This window comes from Callorhinus ursinus, unplaced genomic scaffold (genome assembly GCF_003265705.2).
Source record: "Callorhinus ursinus isolate GAN/ISIS: 27379988/994484 unplaced genomic scaffold, GSC_fseal_2.0 scaffold1, whole genome shotgun sequence".
Classification (NCBI taxonomy): Eukaryota; Metazoa; Chordata; class Mammalia; order Carnivora; family Otariidae; genus Callorhinus; species Callorhinus ursinus.
In genome coordinates, this window is record NW_027397063.1 from 42,537,850 (window position 1) to 42,562,960 (window position 25,111).

Sequence of the window (25,111 nt, forward strand, 5' to 3'; positions counted from 1 at the left end):
AAAAAAAATTCACATGGAATTGCAAAGAACCCAGAATAGCCTACCCAATCTTGTAAAGAAGAGTTGGATGACTTATACTCCAATTTTGAAACTTACTACAAAGCTACAGTAGTAAAAACAGTATAGTACTGGCATAAGGTTAGATATAGGGATTAATGGAATAGAATTGAGAGTCCAGAAATTAATCCATACATCTATGGTCAGTTGACTTTTGGCAAGGGTAGCTAAATCAACCATATGGTGATCTCTTGAATAAATTGTGCTAAGAGATGCAAAACAATGAGGTTGGATTCTTACCTCACACAACATAACAAAAATTAACTCAAAATTGATCAAAGATCTAAATTTGAACTAACACAATAAAACTCTTTGAAGAAGACATAGAAGTACCTCCTCAGGACCCTGGTTTTTGCAAGACATTTTTATATATGAAACAGAACATACAACCAACAAAATAAAAAATTTACAAATTGCACCTCATCAAAATTTAAAATTTTCTGTATCAAAGGATACTTCAAGAAAGTGCAAAAACAACACATAAAGTGGGAGAAAATATTTGCAGATCATATGTATGGTAAGAGTCTAATAACTCCTACTATTTAACAACAGTAATAAGATAAACAATCCAATGAAACAATGAGCAAAGGACTTGAATAGGCATTTCTCTAAATATATATATATGTATTACATTATATTATATATATTATATATTTACATTATTTTTCTGTTATATATTAAATATATTTTATATTTTGCATGTTATATATTATTGTTATATACATTTTACCATATATGTTATACACACACACACACTCATGACCAACAAGCATAGGAAAATGTGTATAATAGCATCCATCATGAGGGAAAGCAAATCAAAACTGCAATAAGATACCACTTCCCTAGATTAGCCATAATAAAGCAAAAAGGAAAATAAGTGTTGAAAAAGATGTGGAAAATTTGGAAAATTTGGAGCCCTCATTTGCTGATGAGAACAAAATAGTACAGCTTTTGTGGAAAATACTTTGGCAGTTCTCCAAAAAATTAAACATAGAACTACCATATGAGCCTGCCAAATTCTGCCCTAGATATATACCCAAAAGAATTGAAAAGAGATCCTCAAACAAACACTTGCATGCAAATGTCTCTAGTAACACTATTCAAATAGTAAAAAAATGGAAGCAACTCAAGTGCCTATCAGTGGATTAATGGGTTAACAAAATGTGGTATATCCACACAGAGAAATATTAGTTAGCCATAAAATGGAATGAAATACTATTACATGCTACACCATAGATGAACCACAAAAAATATTATGCTGAGTGAAAGAAGCAGACCCAAAGGCCACATATTGTATAATTATATTTGTATGAAATATCCAAAATAGTTAAATCTATAGAGACAGAAATGAATAATATTTGCTATGGACTGTGGGAAGGGCAAATAGGGAGTGGGTATTCAACCCGTAGAAGACTTTTGTTTAGGATGACAAAAAGTTCTGGAACTAGATAATGGTAATAGTTACCCAACATTGTGAATAGAGTTAATGCCACTGAATTGTACATTTTAAAATGATTAAAATGGAAAATTTTATGTTGTACATATTTTACCAAAATTAAAACAAATCAAGTTTGTTCTTAGAATCAAGTGTTTAGAACGCTCTGCAGAGGCCCAGAAGGAGAAAGAGAGAACTTACTTGGGAATAATTGCAAGCCATATAAAAAAACTTAGATACCCCCTGCTCTATTATTTCCTAAAAGGGATGTGGGATATGGGTTTTGGTGAAGAACTTAGGTTAGATTTATACATAACCAAGATTTCCACCCCGGATGTAGGCAAAAACTGTAAAGCATCTTTCACCTTCTTTCTCATTGCACCTTTTCCTTGGCATTATTTTGCATTATGCTAATGCAGCTTTCAGATTATTAAAGGCATCTACTGAATCCTCTGCTTGTTGAAATACCCCAAGAGGATTTTTTTTCCCTTCCTCATCAAAATTCTTTTGCCTTATATTGTATTCCCTGAGGCCTCGGCCCTTTGGAGTGAATTTTATAAGCCAACTAATGGAAATATATCAGTGACTAAAAAATTCAATTGACTTAATTCAATTCAATAAACACTTATTGGGTGGCTTTTCTGGTCAAGCTGCCGTTCATATTAATGGCACATAAAGTAAGTATAAAACTGATGGTTTGATAAAATATGATCATCTAATGAGATGGGAAGCACATTATGCCAGGCAGAATAAAAAGACTCATCCTAAATAATAATAATAACAATGACAATAATAGTAGAGTATATTTACTGGATACTTTTCTATCCATTTATTCCATGTTTTAACATTTTAATCTATTATCTAATATTTTCAAAATGACCTAATGAATTAGATCCTAACATTATCTTATTTTTACAGATGAGGAAACTTAAAGTCAAGGACTTTACAGGATTTGTTCAAAGTGACTTATTTTGGTGAGTGGAAAAAATGGAATTTGAACTCAGAAATATTTAAAGTGTCCTCTCCATTGAACCCATTATATTGTCTATGGTGCCTAATTCATTAGATGTGCATATAGAAAATAGAGATTTTTTTTATGTAATATATAAATTTTTATATGTCAGTCCTAATTATATTTTAAACCTCCATTCTATAACTTAGGAAATCCAGTCTCAGTTAATTCAAGATGCTGTCTCTCTTTACTAGAATTGTTTCTGAATATAAGTGGGTTTCAAGGTGTGTGTGTGTGTGTGTGTGTGTGTGTGTGTGTGTACTGTTTGTGTGTGGTGTGTGTAGCAGAATATTTCAGGCATTTAATCAGAGCTTTTATCTCTTTATTCTGCCATTGAATTTTTTATTATTATTATATTCCAAAGTTTAATCTATGGCCTACACTGATCCCTGCTGTGTTGTCTCTTTACCCTATCCAGAAGTTCCCTTGGATCCAGCTCTCTTCTGTCAAATTCAGAATCCAGTCTTTGGACCATGAGAATTTTACATACCCATTTAATATCATTCTTCACTTAGTTTTTTTCAAAATAGTATCCCACCAGAGAGTAAAAATGTGTTTTTATCTGTTCAGCAACCTTGTTCTTTATGTATCTTAACCATGTTAAGGAATAGAACAAGTAATCTTACATCCATTTTAAAGATGAGAAAATTGGAGCCTTCCATATTACATAACTTTCTGAATGTTATGTGACTACTATCTGGTGGAATGAGTAAAATGATCCAAGTCCTTCTGTTTTTCCAGTATAGAGTTTTGAAAGTAAAATAAAAGTGCTATGGAAATTTATCAAAGGAAGCGATTATGTGTGGTCAGGATGGTGAAGGGGTAGAGAACGGGATCATTAAAATGAGATCAGAAGAGGCCTTATGACAAGTATTATTTGAAGTAGATGGTGAAGAAAAAAGAAAATTTTAGTTTTAAAAGGATTGGGTTGAAGGGGTGCAAGAGAAAGAAGAAAGTGGCATTAAAAAAAAGAATAGTACCAACTTTTCCAGGTTTTTGCATGTAACAGGGATTTGTATTAGAGCATCTACACTGGGTGCAAATGTTCTAATAAAACCGAAAGAATCACGAGTTCTGTTCCCTGTATCCAACTAGTTTACACTCTATTTCATCATGAATTAATGTTTTGTTTATGCCCCATAATACATATTTATGTTTACAGGACCCTTCAATATTTAATTTAAAACTATGAATGATAACAATGCTCTATCACATGTAGCAGTGGAAAGAATATTTGGATACAAGGAAGCATTCTGAAATACTTAAATAGACATCCTGCAGACTACTTATGCAAGAAGAGATAATGTTATTCATATTCTATGGTAGTAAGTCATCACTGACAAAGTGAATTAGGGAGCTGAAAAATTTTACAGAAAACTTAGTGGACCATGTCTTAGGCATCCATTATATTAGAGGTACTTTACACAAGTTGATTAATTTAATTTTCATAACCCTACTAGTTTGGCATTGTTTTCCTCACTTTAACAGGAGGGGAAATATGGTTTAAGCATAAGAACTTGTTAATAAGTTGGCTGGGAATTGAATGCAAGTCTCTTTTACTCCAAAGCCCTATAGTTCTCATTTATTTTAGCATAGCAGATTTTCAAACATAGGGAATAATTGAAAGAATGGAACAATGAACACACATGTACAACACTTTCCATATTTATTAACATTTTGCCCCATTTGCTCCATCTATCTAGAGAGACAAAATTCACATTGAAAATCCAACTTATTAAAGGAAGAGTTTAACCAACTGAGCCACCCAGGCACCCTAAAGGAAGAGTTTAATGAATTTTGGCGGGTATATTCAGTAATGTAAACACTATTACAATCAAGATATGAGATATTTTCATAGCCCTGAAAATTTACCATCAGTCTCTTTATAGTCCATCTGTTTGCCTCAACTCCATCCTTGGCAAATACTTACCTGCTTTCTTTCCCTCTAGTTTTACCATTTCTCAAATGTCATATAAATGAATTCAGATCATATTTAATTTTTATATCCAGTTTCCTTCACTTAACATGTTTTTGAATATCAACTATTTTGTCACATATATTACTAGTTCATTACATTTTATTGTATAGTAGTATACCATTAAATCATTATATACTAAATTTTTTTATCCACTCTCAAATTGTTGGACTCTGGAATTTTTCCAGTATTTACCTATTATGAATAAAGTTATTATAAATAATTATTTGCAGATTTCTGTGTAGTCATATATTGTCATACTCCTGAGTAAAACCTAGGAGTGATGTCACAAGTTAATAGGTTAATTGTCTATGTAACTTTTCAAGAAACTTTCAAGACGTTTTCCCCAAAATATCTGTACTATTTTCCGCTCCCACTAACAATGTATGAGAGTTGTGTTTAATCCTCAACTTCGCCAAGACTTGAAACTATCCGTCTTTTTAAATTTTAGCTGTTCTAAACTGAGAGTTGCTGGAGGGGAGGTGAGCAGTGGAATCGGCAATGGGTGATGGCTATTAAGGAGGACACTGATTGTGATGAGCACTGGGTGTTGTATGTAGGTGATAAGTCACTAATATCCACTCCTGAAACTAATATTACACCATATGTTAACTAATTAGAATTTAAAGAAAAACTTGAAACCTTAAAAATAAAATAAAATAAATTTTAGCTGTTCTAGTTGATATGTGGAGGTATTGCATTTCTCTGATGCATAATGATGTTGAACATCTTTCCATGTACCTATTTGCCATTGGTATATCTTTGTTGATATGCCATTTCAAACATTGTTTATATTTTTAATTGATTATTTTCTTATTACTATTCATGTGTAAGAACACATTTTTTTAAAGATTGTATTTATTTGACAGAGAGAGAGAGAGCACAAGCAGGGGAAGCAGCAGGCAGAGGGAGAGGGAGGGAAAGCCAATTAGAAATTACAGGTGCTTTCTCATTTGCTGCTGACTGTAAGTTCAAAGAAAGCAAGCCCCGTGGTGCACACAAGTACCCTAACCCTAACTCCACTTCCTAACCACAATAAAACCCCCAAACCAATATCCCTCTTTGTTCTCTCAATTTTTGAAGTTACTTGAGAGCCTACCCCTATCTCCCCAGAAAGCCTTATTATGTAATTAATAAATATTTTCATCCCCTCTTGGTGCATATGTGACATCATCAGTCTCGATATCTGTATTAATTGTTTATTGTGGCTGTAACAAATTACCACACTGTGGCTTAAAACAACACAAATCTTATAGTTCTGTGTAATAGAAGTTTCACTGGACTAAAATTAATGTGTTGGCGTAGCTTTATTCCTTTATGGAGGGTCCAGGAGAAAATTTATTGCTTTGCCTTTTCTAACTTCTAGACATCACCTGCAATCCTTAGCTGATGGTCATTTCTCTGTCTTCAAGCCAGCAGCATAGAATCTTCAAATCTCTCTCTTACTCTGATCCCTCTGTCTTCCTATTTCAGTTTTAAGAACTGCTGTTTTTATGTTGGGCTCATCTAGATAATCTAGGATAATCTCCCTATTTTAAGGTCAGCTAATTAACAGCATTAATCCTATTTGCATCTTAATTCACCTTTGTCATATAACATAACATATTCACAAGTCATAGGAATTGGGATGTGGACATCCTTGAGGGGCCATCATTCTGTGTACCACAACGTCTGGAGCAAGTAACTTCCTCCATAGGGTGAACACAACAAAATGCAAAGCTACAAAGATTTACTTTTACTATATTCTTACAGTAATGTTATAATTTTAGTTTTTATATTTAGGTCTATTTTCCATTTTTGATTAATTTTTTTGAGTGTGGCTTAGCATAGAGATAGAGATTCAATTTTATATATGTATATTTCCAAAACTATTTCCAAAATTAGATATATATTTATTAATATAATTATTTAATTATTCCATCAGTATTTACTGATAAGACTATCCTTTCTCCACTGAATTGTATTGACGTCTTTCTCAAAAATCTATTGGCAATGTATGGGAGGATCTATTTATGGACTATATGTTGTTCTATTGGTCTGTGTGTCTATCTTGATAACTCCACAATGTCCTTATTATTATAAAATTTTGGTCTTTCTTAAAGCCAATTAGTGTACATCCTCAAATAATGCTGTCATTCAAATTATTTTGGCTACTTTTAGTCATTCTGAATTTTCATATATAGACTAGAATCAAGTTGTCAAATTCTAAAAAACAAACACACAAACAAAACTAGTGGGAAGTTAAGGTCTTGTTGACTCAATAGAGTAATTTTGGAAGAACTGGAATCCTAGCAAAACTGAGTCTTCTGATCCACAGCACATTAAAATTATTTCTAAATATTTCTTGTTATATTTATTATATAAAGAATTTTTCAATTCAATTTCCAGTTATTTTGTTGCTAGTATACAGAAAATTGATTTTGGCTTAATGAACTTTTATATGTGATCACATCTATAAATTGTAGTTGATTTTTTTTCATCCCCTAGGATTCTCTATGAGTACTTCATGTTGGCCACAAATGAAGTCTTTAATTTTTCCATACCAGTTGTAGGACTTTTATATCTTTTTCATACTTTATTATACTTACTGTACTCATTGCATCCTGTACAGTGTTGAACAGAACAGGTAAGAGCATATATCCTTGATTTGTTCTCAATCTTCACAGACATACGCAGTTTTCACCATTAATTATGTTAGCTGTGCATTTCTCTTAGATATGTTTTTATTTTCTTTTTTGGATTGTGGAAGATCTTTCAATTTTTGCTTTTTGAAAATTTTCATTTTTTTCATTAAGTGAATCAATTTCTACTTTTGTATCTAAGATTATAAGATTGTTTCATTTTGTCTTTTGTTTCTTGATAATGGTGAAAACTGACAAGTTTTTGAATTTTGATGCAATCTTGAATTCCTGCCATAAACTTCCTACTCTACCCTTGCCTCCTTCATTATATATTATAATTTTTCTATACAGATGGTCCCCAATTTACAATGGTCCTACTTAGAATTTTTCAAATGTACAATGGTACATTGAAAGTGATACACATCCAGTAGAAACTGTACTTTGAATTTTGATCTTTTCCTGGGCTAAGGAAATGCAGTACAACACTGTCTCATGATGCAGGGCAGCAGTGGGGAGCTGCAACTCTTACCTAGCCAGGGGATCATGAGGGTGAATAACTGATACACTTAAACCGTTCTTCTGTACCTGTTTAACCATTCTGTTTTTCACTTTCAGTACAATGTTAAATAAATTACATGAGATACTCAACACTTTATTACGAAATGAGCTCTGTGTTAGATGATTTTGCCCGACTGTAGGCTAATGTAACTGTTCTGGGTACATTTAAGGTAGACTAGACTAAGCCATGATGTTCAGTGAAGTGTATCAAATGGATTTTTGACTTACAGTATTTTCTGCTTATGATAGGTTTATCAGGATATAACTGATTACTCATCTAATTTGCTAACATTTTGTTAGAATTTTGGGGGGGTTCTTTTTTAAAAGATTTTATTTATTTATTTGACAGAGGGAGAGCACAAGCAGGGGGAACAGGAAAGGGAGAAACAGGCCCCCCACCGGGTAGGAGCCTGATGTGGGGCTCGATCCCAGGACCCTGAGATCATGACCTAAGCTGAAGGCAGATGCTTAACTTACTGAGCCACCCAGGTGACCCAGGGGGTTCTATCATAAGGTATATTGAATTCTCTTTACTATAGTTATTTTGTCTAGCTTTGGTATTAGGGTAATGTGAGCTTCATAAAATGACTTGGAATGTATCTCCTCTTCTGTTTTCTGGAAAAAGTTGTGTAGAAGTGGTATTTGTCTATTTAATGCATAGTAGAACTTACAGTGGAGCTTATTGCACTGGGAGTTTTCTTTGTGGGAAGAGGTAACTACAAATTCAAGATACATACTTTTCAGCTATTAATTTCTTCCTGACATAAACTTTGTATATTTCAAGGTATTTTGCAATTCATCTATTTTTTAACATTTATAGGTATAGATTTTTTTATTACATTTTCATATTATCCACTTAAATTCTGTAGCATTTGTAAAGATGTCCCGTTTTTCATTTGAGATATTGACACTTTGTAACTTCTCTATTTCTTGATGAAGTCTGGTGAGAAATTTGTCACTTGTGTTAATTATTTCCAAATATATATTTTGCTTTCATTGATTTTTTTCTATTATTTTCTAGTTCCCAATTTCATTAACTTTTACTTTTACCTCAAAAATTTTCCCTCCTTTTTCTGAGTTTGTATGTTCTTTGCTCATCTTTTTCTAGTTTCTTAAGTTGAAAGTTTGGATCACTGGTTTGAGATCTTTCTTTTTTCCAAAACAAGTATTTAATCTGCATACATCTGTTTAAACATTGACTTTGTGCAATCCACATAATTTGGCATGTTGTGTTTTATTTTTTTATTTTTATTTTTTTATTGATTTTTTTTAAGATTTTCTTTATTTATTTAATTGACAGAGAGAGAGAGAGAGAGGGAGACAGCAAGAGAGGGAACACAAGTGGGAGAGGGAGAAGCAGGCTTCCCGCCGAGCAGGGCGCCCGATGCGGGGCTCGATCCCAGGACCCTGGGATCATGACCTGAGCAGAAGGCAGTTGCCTAACCGGCTGAGCCACCCAGGTGCCCCTGTTGTGTTTTATTTTTATGTGCAAAACATATTTTCTATTTTCCTTAGTGATTTCACTCCAATGGTGACTTACAGTTTATCTACAAGTGAGCTCTTTAATTTCCAAATATTTTAGCATTTTCAATATGTCTTTCTATTATTGATTTATAGTTTAATTCTACAATGGTCAGAATATGTGATTTATAGTATTTTGATTCTCTCAGATTTAATAAGGTGTTAGTTTCACATCTTCAGTGAATGTCCTATTTACATTAGAAAAAACGTGTTTTATTAAATAAAAAAGAATGTGTTTTCTGCTGTTGTTAATTGGAATTTTCTATAAATGCCAATTAGGTCAGGTTGGTTATAGCATTATTTCAATCTTCTATATACTTCTGTTTTTTGATCTACTTGTCCTATCAGTTACAAAGAATGAAGTGTCAAAATCTCAGGCCATAATTGTGCTATTTCTTCTTTCAGTTCTATTGGTTTTTATTTTTTCATTCATTTTGAAACCCTGTTATTAAGCACATACCCATTTAGGATTGTTGTATCTTCTTGATGAGTTGACCCATTACCTTTCTGTAATGACCGCCTTTATCCCTAGTAAAATTTCTTCTTCCAAAGTCTCCTTTGAATGACATCAATATTTTCTGGTGATTAGTATTATCATGTAATAACTTTTCCTGCCCTTTTATGTCATGATATTAGCTCTTATTTTTTAAAAATCAAATCTTATAATATCTGCCTTTAATGGAAGCATTAAATCATTGATATTCAATGTAATTACTGATATAGCTAGGTTTTAAATCTATCATCTATCTATTTTATTTATTTATCATTTCTTCTTGTTTGGGGCTCTTTTAAATTGAGCTCATTTTATGTTTCTATTTTACCTCCATTATTGACTAGTTAGCTATACATTTTAATATTATTTTAGGGTTATTTAAAATTATAGCATGAATCCATAACTTAGACTACCTTCAATTTTTATTATATCCTCTTCATACATAATGTAATAAGTACAAGAGCATAATTTTATTTCCTCCCTCTCATGCATTGCAGTATTTTTGTCACATATTTTATTTTATGTGTATTGAAAATCACAATACATAGTTACTATTTTTATTGAGACAGTTGTCATTTAAAGAGATTAAAAATAAAGAAAATTCAGTTTATATTTACTCAAATATTTACCATTTTCTATACTCTTCATTATTTCTATAACTCAAATTTCAATCTGCCATTTTATTATTTCTACCTAAAGAACTCCCATTAATATTTGTTTTAGTCTAAGAGTGCTGGCAATGAATTCTCTCCCCCCTAAAATTTTTAGTTCTTTTATTTTGATTTCATTTGTAAAAATTAGTTTAGTAGGCTATGAGAATTCTAAAATAATATTTTTGAGTACTTTATGTCTCTCCACTGAAATCTGACAAAGTTTTTGATAAGAAGTTTCATTTCGCTGGATGAAATAATTACTTTTTCTTTGATTTCATTTAAGATTTTTCTCATTACATTTGTTTTTCAGCAGTCAAAAAATTATGTGGCTATTATTTGATTCATTCGTTGGTTGGTCTATTTTTTTAGTGTTATTACTTTTCCTACTTAGGGTTTTCAGATCTTCTTCAATGTGTGGTTTTTAAATCTTTCATTTATGCTGGAAAATGTTTATTTCTTATTACTCTTTCCTTCTCTTTCAGTGACAGCAATTATAGATATTTTAGACTCTTCAATATTTAGACAATGTTGTGTTCTGTTTTTTTCCCCCACTGTACTGTTTTTGTGTTTCTGCTGGATTATTTCTATTCACATATATTCAAAACAAATGATTCTTTTCTTTGCTATGTTGAGTATAAAAATAACTCATAAAAATAGTGTTCATTGCTCATATCATAGTTTTCATTTCTGCAATTTTGGATTATTTATTTTTTTATATCTGTCTACTGAAATTTCTTATCTATTCATTCATGTCTAGCTTTTCTCTGGATTTTCAAACATATTCATTGTAGTTATTTTAAAGCCCCTTATGGATAGTTTTACCATCTAGATCATCTCTAAATTTAATTTTCTTAACAATTTTTTCTCATAGTAATGCATCATTTTTTCTCTTTTTTTCCCATGTGTTTTATAATTTTGTTTATAAATAGCCAAACATTGTTTATAAAGGAAAAGCATACATAATATATGCTTACATAAATAACATTTATGTCCAGAAATGGACCCTTTCCTCCTTCTGTTAGGCCATCAAGGTGGTGAGTTGAATCAGTACACTCTAGGTAGGATTGACTTTGTCAGTGTTGTAGTTACCTTGACTATATAACAGACTTCAGACCTTTTCAGTCTGGACCACTGCTGTTTCCTTAGCACATACTGGAAGGCCTAATGTGATGCAGGGTTTTTCAACAGGCTCTGGACATATAAAAACAACACAGAGGATCTTTTTCTAAGCTCTTTCCCCAACCCAAACAATAAACTATATTCATTTTATCTCATTTAAAGTTTCTTGTGGAAGTGGGGTGGGAATAGGGACTTTTCAGTCTTGCTCCAGCTTCAGTTGCAGTTAATTCTTAGATACCCGAACTGCGGTGATGGGATTTCCCAATATACCTGCACTTCTGTCAGTGACAGACAAGCTCTCTCTAACTCAGAGTAGGCTCTAGAACACAGGTGGGTGTCTTGGCCTTCCTTCAGTTGATAGTAAACCTCTGCTTTGCATTAGTGAAGAATCCTGGACAAAGGCAGCTGTCCTGCTATCCTCCAGCAGCAGATAAGTTTTGCTCAGTGTTAATGACATGAAAAGTAGGGGTGGGAGGGGCGCCTGGGTGGCTCAGTTGGTTAAACGACTGCCTTCGGCTCAGGTCATGATCCTGGAGTCCCGGGATCGAGTCTGGCATTGGGTTCCCTGCTGCTCAGTGGGGAGTCTGCCTCTCCCTCTGACCCTCCTCCCTCTCATGTGCTCTCTCTCTCTCTCATTCTCACTCTCTCAAATAAATAAATAAATAAAATCTTAAAAAAAAAAGTAGGGGTTGGAGCTGAATTTATTACTCCTCTTTCAGAAGCAGTTGGCTTTCCCCTGGAGCTTGGGTTGGGGGTTTTCTGCTTTACCCGCTGTAGTAGACAGAGTTTGCTACATATTAGAAAATTTGGTGCATGGGTAAGGTTTGTTCCTGTCATTCAATGGCAGACATTTGTCATTTTGGATTCAAACAGGGCCCAGAGTGGACCTGGGGTTCTCCAGAAGCTCTAGATCCAGCCTCAAACTTTGGCATTCATGAATGCCTCTGACACTAAAAGGGGAAATCTAATAAATTTACTGTATCTTTAATATTTCTAGTGGCGTCCTGACAGAAGCTTATTGAAAAGAATTGTCCATAAATTCGATACTTCTTTTTGTTTGGGTCTCCTAAGGATTTTAAAGTCTTACAATTGCCTACACTTGGCTTTTAAGAATTTAATAAAATTTCAGGGTTTTTCAGTCTTGGGTGTGTTTTTTTTTTTCTATCTGCTTTTATGGTTTCCACTTCTTTTTCTTATTCTCTACCAATGTTGAGACATTTTGTGTGTCTCTATCTCTCCTCAGAGGGGTTTGGCACACTTAGAAATTTAGTTCATTTGGTTGCCTTGAAACCTGAGCTCTCAGATGAGTTCAAAATGTATCATTTTGTACTTTATTCAGCTTTCTCTTTCTTTTTTCTTTCTTCTTTTTTTCTCTTCTATGGCATTCACTTGCATATTTCTTCTGTTTAAGTGGAAGTACGACCTGACAAATTACTGTTTAACGTTCCTTTCAGTGTTAATATTTTGGTCCACATATAGAAGAATAATTTTGTAAATCACAGTTTTGACAGAGTTCTATGGCCTCACTGTATGACTAAAGCCATTTTTTCTTCTCAAGTAGTAATGACACACATTTTTTGAAAAATTAGAAGAGCTGAGCACAGTGCTAATTGCTTTTCATGCATTTTTCTCATTTAATCATCAAACCAACCCCTTAAGGAAGTAGTATTATGATCCTCATTTATATAAGGAAAGTGTGAAATGCCTACAGGTACACAGTTGAAGTGTGGCAGAAAAGGGATCCAAGTTATTTGATTTCAGACTTGCATCCTTAATCACTAATTAATAAGGAGTCCCCATTTAATAATCTATTCTTTTCCTGTGGAGAAGTCACCAACTTTTACTTCCTTTTGTAGGTCATGACAGAGGCTGAAGCACAGATTTCTGAAACATGTAGTCACACTAGATCTTTCAACCAAGCCTCCACAAATGTGTGAACCCATTCTAAATCTTCAGTTATGAAAATAACCCTTGTTCATGTTTTTGTATTCCTCCTTTCAATGGGACTCTTGCCACAAGTTTCAGGTTTGTGCCAGATGGTTGTAAATTGAAAAACAAATAAAAAGAGAAATAAAATATTCCTACCCTTCTGCTCCCTGGCCACATGTATCCAACAAAAACAATAGAAAGCAGATTAGTTCTGATAATTAATAGACTATTTTACCAGCTAGCATGTTAGCTTAAGAAAAATCTGATAAAAATGTTCTATGCAACATGGGGAATGTGTGTCTTTTTTACAAAATAAGAGCAAAAGAACTCCAAACAGAGTTATAATTTTTAAAATATATTCCTAGAAATGAAATACTTGAGGTCAGTTATGTTCTAAGCAACTCATTGGTACTTGAGGTTGCTGAAGACAGTGAGAGTGGAAGAGGGGTTTTACTGAACCATAAAAAGTGTGTCAAATGGTTGAACTCTCTTTTTGACCTGTTCTTCAGCCTTGTCAGCTTACTTTTTTCATTACATTTAAGAATCTAACAGAGAAGAGGCAGAATCAAACTCCAAAAATGCCAGAGGAAAATGCATGTGTCTTCATTCCTGTTGCAAATATTCTCCCTTGTTATGGGGAAAGAAAGCCATTCTGAGAGAAAAAAAAAATGAACATTTTGCTTGCTGAATTTCTTTATTCAATCCCATCTCTTTTCCTCTGTCTACCTTATCATATTTCATAGTCATTTCTTTACCCTTTCTTATCAAGACTTTTTACCTTTTTCGGATCTTACTTTCTTGTTCTTATCAATCTCTTTTCTCCATCTACCTTCACAAGATATACCGTATTTCATTTTTGCCCAGTACGTGCTTTCTTGTTTCTTCACTGTGACACTAATTTCTTACTTCCAAACTGAGTAATAGGAAATTGAATCGCTACCTATTTCCTTCTGGTCTAAGTGAAATAGCCAAAAAATCAATAACTGGAGACAGATCAACCAAAGTCCTTGTAGGAGACTATTAATCAGTGAAATAACAGCTAGTCTGTGTGTGTGAGTGTGTGAGTGTGTGTGCATGTGTGTGTGTGTGTGACTACAGTGTGATACAGATTGGTGTTTATGTATCTATGTATATATGGTGTTTGCACATACATGTGTCTGATTGTGCTGTGAATATATGAATGTAAAAATGTTCAATGCATCGATAGTTCATGTTAGACCTTGCAAAAAATGGTAACTGACTCAGTCTTGAGTATATTTTAAGTAGATATGTGGTAAAATCAGAAAGCATGTTTGTCTTAAATTTAAGCCAGATGTGGTAAAAAAAAAAATAAAAAAAAAGGTTTACAAAAAAAATTCTCTAATAAAGGAAATGGGAATAAATTACTTATTTTGTTTACATATTACAATTAATAAAGCAATTTTACTAGTAAGATAAATTAATAACCCCAATTCTTCTTATACCTATTGTATATAGAAAAAAGCAATCTCCATTCACAGAAATAGATAATTTGTTTTAGGTTTATTCTCTTCTATGTTGTGGTCATTGTGAGATCAATGCAATTTCTACATGTTTGATCCAATTAACCATTAATATAGTTACAGTAAAACATTTCTGATAATAATAATGACCTTACTGGATTGACTTTGATGAAGTTTCATTGATGGGATCTGAAAGTCAAAATCAGAAAAAGTTAAATCAGAACTGAAATACTTGCCTAGATACTAGACTCAGTCGGGTATATGGATATGGACATGACTTCCGTGTATGATCTTAAAATTATGTTTTAAATGTCACTTCTGGAGTGTATTGATTTGAAGGCAGCAATTTAAAAAGTACAATTTTCTAAGCTAAAGATGAAAAGATAAAATGCTCATTCCAATATATATTGCAATAAAATTAATAAATGGTGTTTTCTTTCTTTTCTTTCTTTCTTTCTTTCTTTCTTTCTTTCTTTCTTTCTTTCTTTTCTTTTCTTACAATTTTCTAAGCTAAAGATGAAAAGGTAAAATGCTCATTCCAATATATATTGCAATAAAATTAATAAATGGTGTTTTCTTTGGAAACTGAAAATAGATATCAAGCAACACGTTTCTCTTAATACAAAGTCCTTGGCTGGTGTTTCTAGTCTACCAGCCTTATTTTAAAACATCCTCACCCTTACAGATGCACTTTTTAAGAGATCACAAATTTGTCTATTTCAGGAAAAGAAAGAATAAAAGAAGTACAATAGAATAGGTGAGGGTGTTGTCTGATATTTGCCTTGGTAGAAATTATGAAGAATCTAGTAGCTGAACTGAGTAAGCTCTTTGGAAATTAAAGGAAGTCACATCCCTTATTTGATTCCACACAAATATTCTATATAGAAAAAAACTACCATGAAATTATTAACAGTTATATCTGGTAGAGAGGTACTGAAGGAAATCTTTTATAATAATACAAATAATATGAAGAATAACATATAGAACTGAAATTTTTAGTACAGTGAGCTTCTTTTACCTCATCACAGTGATTTTTAGGTAAAACTCAACACCAGAATTTGTCTTTGAATTGTAACGTGTACATAAATCTAGTAACTAACTAGAAGAGCCAAGATACTCAATTAGAATATTAATCATACCCTGTTCTGGTTTAGTAAACTTTTTCCTAGATAACTTGGTGCTAAATGTAATGGGAAGACAAGTGTAGATACCAAGTTATCCCGAAAGATTTAAGAAAGTAATTTCTTGGGGCGCTCAGTCGTTAAGCATCTGCTTTCTGCTCAGGTTCTGATCCCAGCACCCTGGGATCGAGCCCCGCATCTGGCTCCCTGCTCCGGAGGAAGCCTGCTTCTCCCTCTCCCACTCTCCCTACTGTGTTCCCTCTCTCATTGTCTCTCTCTCTGTCAAATAAATAAATAAAAATCTTAAAAAAAGTAATTTTTTTCTTCAGTAACTCGGATTAGAAACATACAGTTTACAGATTACATTGTCTAAAAGAGATAGTAAAGTGAGAAAAATATATGGATTCTCTGTGGCAATAATTGCCGATATGTGATCAGAATGTGACAAATTCCATTATTTTGAAATCTCTGTCTTTTAAATATTTGGTAAGACTTTATCTGTCTTGGTTATGCAAATACAGCTAAGTGAGACAAGACTCTCAGAATGTGATTTTATTATATTCTTGTAAAATACTCTCCAAATCTCTATGTTGACTGACAATCAGTTCTGACAACTGTCATAAAAGTGGTGGAGAAGAACTCTACTGATCAATGCATGATCTGAGAAATTTTGGGGCCCATCCTCAAAATATCCATCATCTTCTCCTATTTTCTCTCCTATGTGACATATCATGGTGAATGACAGCAAAATTACACTTAAATGGTTAACATTGCAGACATTATTGAGGGCAATAAATCTGGAAACAGAAATTAAGAATGTTGAAATATTTAGTGAAAAGAAAGTAATTCTGCAAATACTTTGAAGTTAAAATCAGCCTAGCTTGGTCAATAACTGAAAGTTGGAAAGTAAGGAAAAAATTGAATAAAGTGACCTTTCTCTTTGTTCACCAAATTGAGCATAATTATAATAGGATTATACATTTATTTTAAAACAACTAATTTTTTAAAGATTTTATTTATTTATTTGACAGGGAGAGACACAGGGAGAGAGGGAACACAAGCTGGGGGAGCGGGAGAGGGAGAAGCAGGCTTCCCGTGGAGCAGGGAGCCCAGTGCGGGTCTTGATACCAGGACCTTGAGATCATGACCTGAGCCGAAGACAGATGCTTAACGACTGAACCACCCAGGCACCCCAAAACTGAACTAATTTTTAAAATGAAATAAACCATCCCTAATTTGTTCTCAGAAAAAAAATACTACTATCATTTTTGTAAATATTCTCTATTTTATACCAATATGTTTGTACATATATGTGTGTGTATAATGGGATGAAACTTATGTTATGGGTCACACATTATAGGCACTCAGTATTAGTTAATGAATTCATATATAAGCAAATTTTTACAACCACCAACAACTATGCCATACAAAATACTTTTGCAGATTTTAAAAAATTTTAACAGTATATATAGCCTGTGCACCTTTATATGCCATTAATATTTTTCCTCAAACATTACTTAAATAGCTATATGTTAGTCAAATATTTGGATAAATCATAAATTATTTAACTCATGCACCAGTTTTAGAAATGTGAATGGTTTGTAACTTTTCACTGTTATAAACAATGCTGTGGTATATATCTTAGCAATAATCTAAGATACATTTCCAGAAATGGAATTGAAGGATGAACATATTTTATACAATTTAGTTCATTTTTTTAAATTTTATATTCTTTCAAAATGAATAAAATTTATAATAGAATTATAAATTTATTCTTATATAACACATCGGAAATCTGGCTTTGTCAAAATATTTTTTCTCTGATGTTTGCCTCCAATTACTGATAATGTGATGTAAATAAATTGTATTTAAAGTTAAAAGGAGTTATTAATGGTGCAGAATTATCATCCTTTGTTGTAATACTTGAATCCTTGTTCAAATTTACCCCACATAGTATTCAATCCGTTTATATATGGAAATATTCAGCGGTACCCAATGTACTACCTCCCTAGCATGCCATTCCAGACTGGGGAATTTTCTCATCACGTTCTGCCTTAAATATATATTATTCATTGTCTGGTCCTTGCCTGTTGCTTTAGGGACCAACAAAACAAATTTATTTTCCATATGATACATAAATGTAATTAATGGTGTGTGTTAAGGGGTGTAAGCGGTGTGGTTCCCTCTACTTTTCTGTTTTCTCTTTGTTTTGCTTTGCTTTACTTTGCCTACTTCATATAACATGATTTTAAATATTATGAGGCCTAGTTATATTTACCTTTACACCCTGTTTTTTAATGCTATAAATAAAAGCAATACTCCATGTATAAATTTGTGTTCCATAATTGGTATATTCTAATTATTAATTAGAATATACCTAATTGGTATATTCTAATTATTAATTAGAATATACCTTATCTAATCATCTAATTATTAAATCAAACTAAGATTTATTTCATTAAATCCCTTCCATTTTAACATGATTTTTAAAATCCAAATATTTCTATTTGTAATCTGGGAATAAAGATGTAAGAGTGGGGAGTTCAGTATAGGATATCCCACTTAAAAAAAAGTGTTATTATTTTCTTGGCTTTTATGAGATATGGGACCATCTTTTCTGTACTACTTTCCATAAAAAGGAGATGTTACATGTGCAAATTTTAAAGAAATATTAAATTATGTAATAGTTTAACTAATCATATGATTTTAAGTATAACAACAAATAATATATATTAAGTGAAGATTTTGTCTGTAAATTCACCGAGACATCCCCCCCACACCCCGTGGAAAACTTCTGATTGACTATGTTCCATGCTACTTCATTTCTATTCTGAGATTTGTAATTTTTCCATATCACTTATTAATTCAATAAATGTTTACCTCAGGAAACCAACTTTGTGACAGGAAGTTTTCTAGGTACTGGGAATAAGTCAGTAAACAAAATGACTCAATATCCCTATGCTCATGGAACTTGCAACCTCATAGGGAGAAAAAGACAATAAACAATTGAAACCTTTAGTCTGTCATATGGTGAGAAAGACTAGGGAAAAATTGAGCAAGGAAGAACATTAGCAAAGGTCAGAGTACAATTGTTAATGGGGTATGCAAACAAGAGCTCAGTGTTAAGGTGTCATTTGTGTAAAAATCTGGAGAGATGAGGGAAATGAGCCATGCAGAAATCAGGTGAAGAGCATTCGAGGCTTAGGAAAGTACTGGTGCAGAATCCATAGGGTGGGTGCTTGTCTGACAAGGAAGCCAGCATGATTTGGGAGAGAATGGCTTGCGTGTTTAGAGAGGTAAGAGAGACCAGGAAGGGAAGAATGAAGGGGGAGGAAATTGGAGGGGGAGACGAACCATGAGAGACTATGGACTCTGAGAAACAAACTGAGGGTTCTAGAGGGGAGGGGGGTGGGGGGATGGGTTAGCCTGGTGATGGGTATTAAAGAGGGCACGTTCTGCATGGAGCACTGGGTGTTATATGCAAACAACTAGACATCAAAGAATTCACACTGGTGAGAAACCCTATGACTGTAAGGAATGTGGAAAGGCCTTCGGTAGTCGCTCTGACCTTATTCGTCATGAAGGAATTCATACTGGGTGAAAGATAAGCCCTGTTGATAATCTTTATAATAATATCTTAAAAACAGGTAATGGGGAAAAAAATAAAGCAGTGTAGTCGTTTTTTAGGCTATTGTAACAAAGTAACAAAGTACCAAAATTGGGTGACTTAAAACAACAGAAACGTATTCTCTCACAGTTTTGGAGCTTTGAAATCCAAAATTAAAGTTGTTGGTAACGTTGAAAAAAAAAATCAAAAGCTAATGTTGTAATGTATGGTGATTAACATACATAATAAAATAAAATTTAAAAAAAAGAGAGAGAGCTGAAATAACTCTTGCATATTCTTGTAGGGAGTTCCTGTATGTCTCTGGCTTTACTCTCAGTGAGATAGGAAAGTATTGGGAGTTTGAGAGGCAAAATACTGCTATTAGTCATATTTTTTCAGCTTTATTGAGATAATTGACAAACTTGTAAGACATTTAAAGTGTACAGTGTGATGATTTGGTCTACTATACATTTTCAAAGGATTTCCTCCCATCTAATTAACTGACACATCTATCACCTCACATACTACTTTCTTTTTATGTCTTATATTTTTCCTTTTTTTTATTTTATTATGTTATGTTAATCACCATGCATTACATCATTAGTTTTTGATGTGGTGTTCCATGATTCATTGTTTGCGTATAACACCCAGTGCTCCATGCAGAACGTGCCCTCTTTAATACCCATCACCAGGCTAACCCATCCCCCCACCCCCCTCCCCTCTAGAACCCTCAGTTTGTTTCTCAGAATCCATAGTCTCTCATGGTTCCTCTCCCCCTCTGATTTCCCCCCCTTCATTTTTCCCTTCCTACTATCATTTTTAAAGGTGCACTCTGCACTCTGGCCTTTGAGAATGGGCTCTAGGTAGGCAAGGGTAGAAGCTGACACAGTACAAAGTCTGGTGTTACACTTTTTTGCAGCATTTCTATATTTGGGATTTTATCTTGCCAAGCATTGCCTTATGTTGCTACTTATTTATGGCTGCATAAAAGCCTTTTCCACAATTATATCACATGGTGTTCTGTGGTTTTCTTCTATATTACAACTGATAAAAAACATGGTCCCCTTGAGGGATGTTATATGACAAAGGTGAGTGGCAAGGTAATTACAAAGAGTCTCCCTCTATGTTTTATAAGCTTTAATTAAGTTCTACAGTGTCCTTCTGTAATGCACAAATACTATTAAACCTATTTAGCAGAGGGTGAAAATGAGGCAAGCTGAAAACTAACCAATCAAAAAAGTTCCAAGATCAGAATTAATTTTTTCTATAAAAATGTGCTCATATTTTTTCACAGATGAAAAGCTATTTTATCTACATCATTTATTTCTTACTATATTCCCAATGTTCTGATTTTGGCTTGTAGACTTTCTCCTCCAGGAGAGAATTAGGACATACCGTCATGTGAGGTGCTGAATTGAGCTCTGAAGTTCATACATGGTAAGTGAACTGTTGGAGATTAATTGCTTACTGAAGCTGTCACTGCTGAGTATTCAGGATCTTTTAGCTTTGCTGGTTCCATTAAACCTGCTATAAGAATAGCATTTGTCCTATTGGAAAATTATTCATACATCTGAAGAGGAGGGTAAGGATGTGAAGAGGCAAAAAAAAAAAAAACCAAAACCCTGAGATTATAAGGTATTTCATTTTGAGAGGTGGCCGAGTTATACAAAAGACACTTCCAATACCAAATATTGATTATTTCAAGATTTTTTATTCATTTTTCCAAAAATATTTAACATGTCCCTTATATTGAGATCTGAACTCTGCACAAAGAAAATAGGAAGATAGTTCTAGCTAAAAGCATAGGCACAAGTCAAACAACTTGTTTTTAAGCAGAGCCTCTGCCATTCAATAGTATTCCCTTATAAACATTAATAACCTCTCTGTGAGGTTATTCTCAGCTACAAAAATGGGAAGAATAATAATATAGAATCCACCCTGAATTTAAAGCTAACACTTTCAAAGGTAGTGTGACACATATGGTAAAACCATTAGTTCTGCAGTTCTAAATAGGAAAGGGTGAGTAATGGGTACAACGAACAGAGCAGGATATGGGAAACTTTAAATCTGAACTAAGTCTCAAAGAATGAACTGTATTAGAACTGAGGTAGAAAGGATGCAGTTCAAGGAAAATGGCAACTCAAAGCAAAAGGATTGCATGTAAAATTGGAAAATCTGAAATAAGTTTGTATGTTTTATATGAGAGGAAGAAAATAAGATCATATGTAAAGTATGATTTTTTTAAAGATTTTATTTATTTATTTGAGAGAGAGAATGAGAGATAGAGAGCACGAGAGGGAAGAGGGTCAGAGGGAGAAGCAGACTCCCTGCTGAGCAGAGAGACCAATGCGGGACTCGATCCCGGGACTCCAGGACCGTGACCTGAGCCGAAGGCAGTCGCCCAACCGACTGAGCCACCCAGGTGCCCAGTAGAGTATGATTAGACTATAAAGAACACCAAAGACCATATGGATGACTTTGAGCATGATAGAAAATATAAAGGAGTCGTTAGAAGCTTTTGAGTAGAAAACTCACATAATGAAAGAAATAGGATAATATGACATCAGAGTGGTGGAGAGACGAGTAATTTCAATTTGAGTAAGCAGCTCTAAGTTTTCTTCAAAAAAAAAAAGTTGTCGGATATGAGGACCCAAAGCTACAGTGAAAGCAGAGGTAAAGATTAGAAATATTTCCAAAAATTTCTTTACAGCCACAGTGACTAATCAGATTATAGAGGAGAAAAACCAAGGAAGACTGGGATGAGTGGGAGTAGCTCCAAAATTTTGAACAAAGATCCTCTGAAAAATGTTGATGGAGACTGGGAAATATGAGGAGTTATTAGAAGGAAGGGAAGGGAAGATATGTTGCAAGGTCAAATTTGGAAATGTTAAGTTCACTATGACATAGACGATTCAAATAGAAAATGTCATTAATTGGACTGGAGTTCAGAAAATAATATAGATACGAAATATAATACAGCAAAGGTAAACAGTTTCTAGCATTTATTTAAATCAAAGTATTTTCAACATGTTTCCAGATATTTGTTCCTATTATAACATCCAGAAGTGTGTACAAACCAAGTTTAGCATAATTAAAATAGATGAACACAGTGAATTTTTTTTGCATTGTCACATTAAGAATTTTTTAAGATAATAAATACTTCTTTAAAATCTCTACTTGAAGCCCACTTTCTTGTTTTTCTACCTAATGTCTGTGTATAAACTAACTCGCCACCACAAATTCCTTAATACCCAAATTTCTGTGCTCGGAGCTGACTTCTGGGATTTAATGTTTCAGATCTAACTTGAATATTCAGTTTGAGATATCCCATGGGTGCCTCAAAGTCAGTATTTCTTAAAATTTCCTATGCCCTCTTGCTTCCAGATCCACATTCCTCATATCATGAATGATACCATCAAATTAGAAGTCTGGGAGTCTTCTCTAGTTCATCACTCTTTCTGTCATGTCACGTCCAACTCATTGCCTAATCCCAACTATTTTTCACACATAGGTGCTTGACTCTTGTTTCTTCCATATAGTTCTTACCTGGTCTCACTAATTTCCCACTAGCTCCCTTCTGATCCATTTTTCACACTGCAGTCCAGGTTGATCTCAGTCTAAAACAAAGACAAATCTTGTACTATCCTTCTTGAAAGCACCTCAGTAATTTTCCATGCCCTACTATGTAATTTCTGGTTACCTTATTTCTATTTGGTTCTAGAGAGTAAAACCACAAGGGCAAGGGCATGCTTATCTGTCTTATTTCTAACATTTTCCCAGAACTACACTTAGGATATAGCACATATTAAATACTCAGTAAATATTTATTAAGTAAGTGATTGAAGAAATAATAAATGCAAAATTACTCAAGTCAAAATGGTAGTGAAAAATAAAATACACATTGAAATTAGTTTAATTGGAAGAAGAGCATTAGCATTAGATGAGCTCTAAAGTTCCAATGAATTCTGATTGAACCAATTATATTTGTAAAAAAGGAAAAGTATCTTAATAAAACCATCTTAATAATGTATATAAAGTTTATTGTTTACTAAAACTATTTTTATCTCTTAAAAATCTAAATAGAAAAAATTCTGTTAGAAAGTTTGGACTGAGAAAAAGTGTAATAATCCATTTGGAGAATTGACATGGAAAATCATATTGTTTCATTGCATCCATTGGTTGCTATATCCAGAAGACTGAAACATTTCTTTCGGAAAATTTGTTCTTTCCAATGGGGTTTCAAACTGAAGGTGCAGATGGATAGAGCAGATATGGTGCTTTACACTAAATGGATGCAGCCAGTTATGGTTTTCAAGTTCTTAATCTTACTCTTTACAGTTTGCTTTAAAATGGCTATATTGGCTATAGGAAGATAATGCCATTAGTCAAGTTTATTAGATGTGTATATAATTAAAGCTAATAGTCTTGAGGGCTCTTCACTGAGGAAAGGGCATGAGATTTTAAAGGTTAGACTCCATGTAATTTCTTTTGGTTGCTCAAACATATTTTGGATTTTTTGTTCCAGGGTAAATTTGGGAATACTTTAAATAGAGGTTTACTATAAATAAATCTATACATTTCTTTTTTTTACTGCCATGATATATGCCTTATTAAAATTTCTTTTTAAATTCTCTAGTTAGAGCTAATGCATGTACAGAATATGGAATTTTTATTATGCAAATGAATATTTAATTAAGAAAGTTAAATTTAATATTGAGTAATATTATGAATCGAAATACCCCAAATTTAAAAGAATAGTTTAAGACATGTACTTTCAGTACATGTATTCCTGAGTTATTCAAATTTACTAAAATTAGGGGTGCCTGGATGGCTCAGTTAGTTAAGTGGCTGACTCCTGATTTCGGCTTGGGTCATGATCTCAGGGTCTTGTGAATAAGCCCTGCATTGAGCTCCCTGCTCAGCAGGGAGTCTGCTCTAGGATCCTCTCTCTCTCCTTCTGCCCTTACTCCTGTTCACACTCTCTCTCTTTCTCCCCAAAATCAATCAATCAATCAATCAATCTTTTAAAAAATTCACTAAAATTGGGGAACCTGGGTTGCTCAATCGGCTAAGCGTCTGTCTTCAGCTCAGGTCATGATCCCAGCGTCCTGGGATCAATTTCCACATCGGGCTGCCTGCTCAGTGGAGAGCCTGCTTCTTCCTCTCCCTCTGTTGCTCCCCTTGCTTGTGCGCTCTCTCTCTCTCTCTGTCTCTCTCTCAGATAAATAAAATCTTTAAAAACATTTTAATTTACTAAAATTATTTTAATTCCATTTTATAAAATTAAGAATGAATGAATTCTGACTATTTTATACCAATAAAAATAGATGGGATTTCTCATGCAAGAGTGGTTCCTCACTTTTTAAATTAGATTGTGAAATTTCAAACCCCATCCTGTGAGGTTGCCAGAAAGCATTAACTTCAGACTTTTCAGCCTTACCCCGCACATATATCTTCATCACATGTGTGGCTAGATTCTGAGAGATGAGTAGAGTACTAGTTAATTATTTGACAGTGTCTCTGGTATTA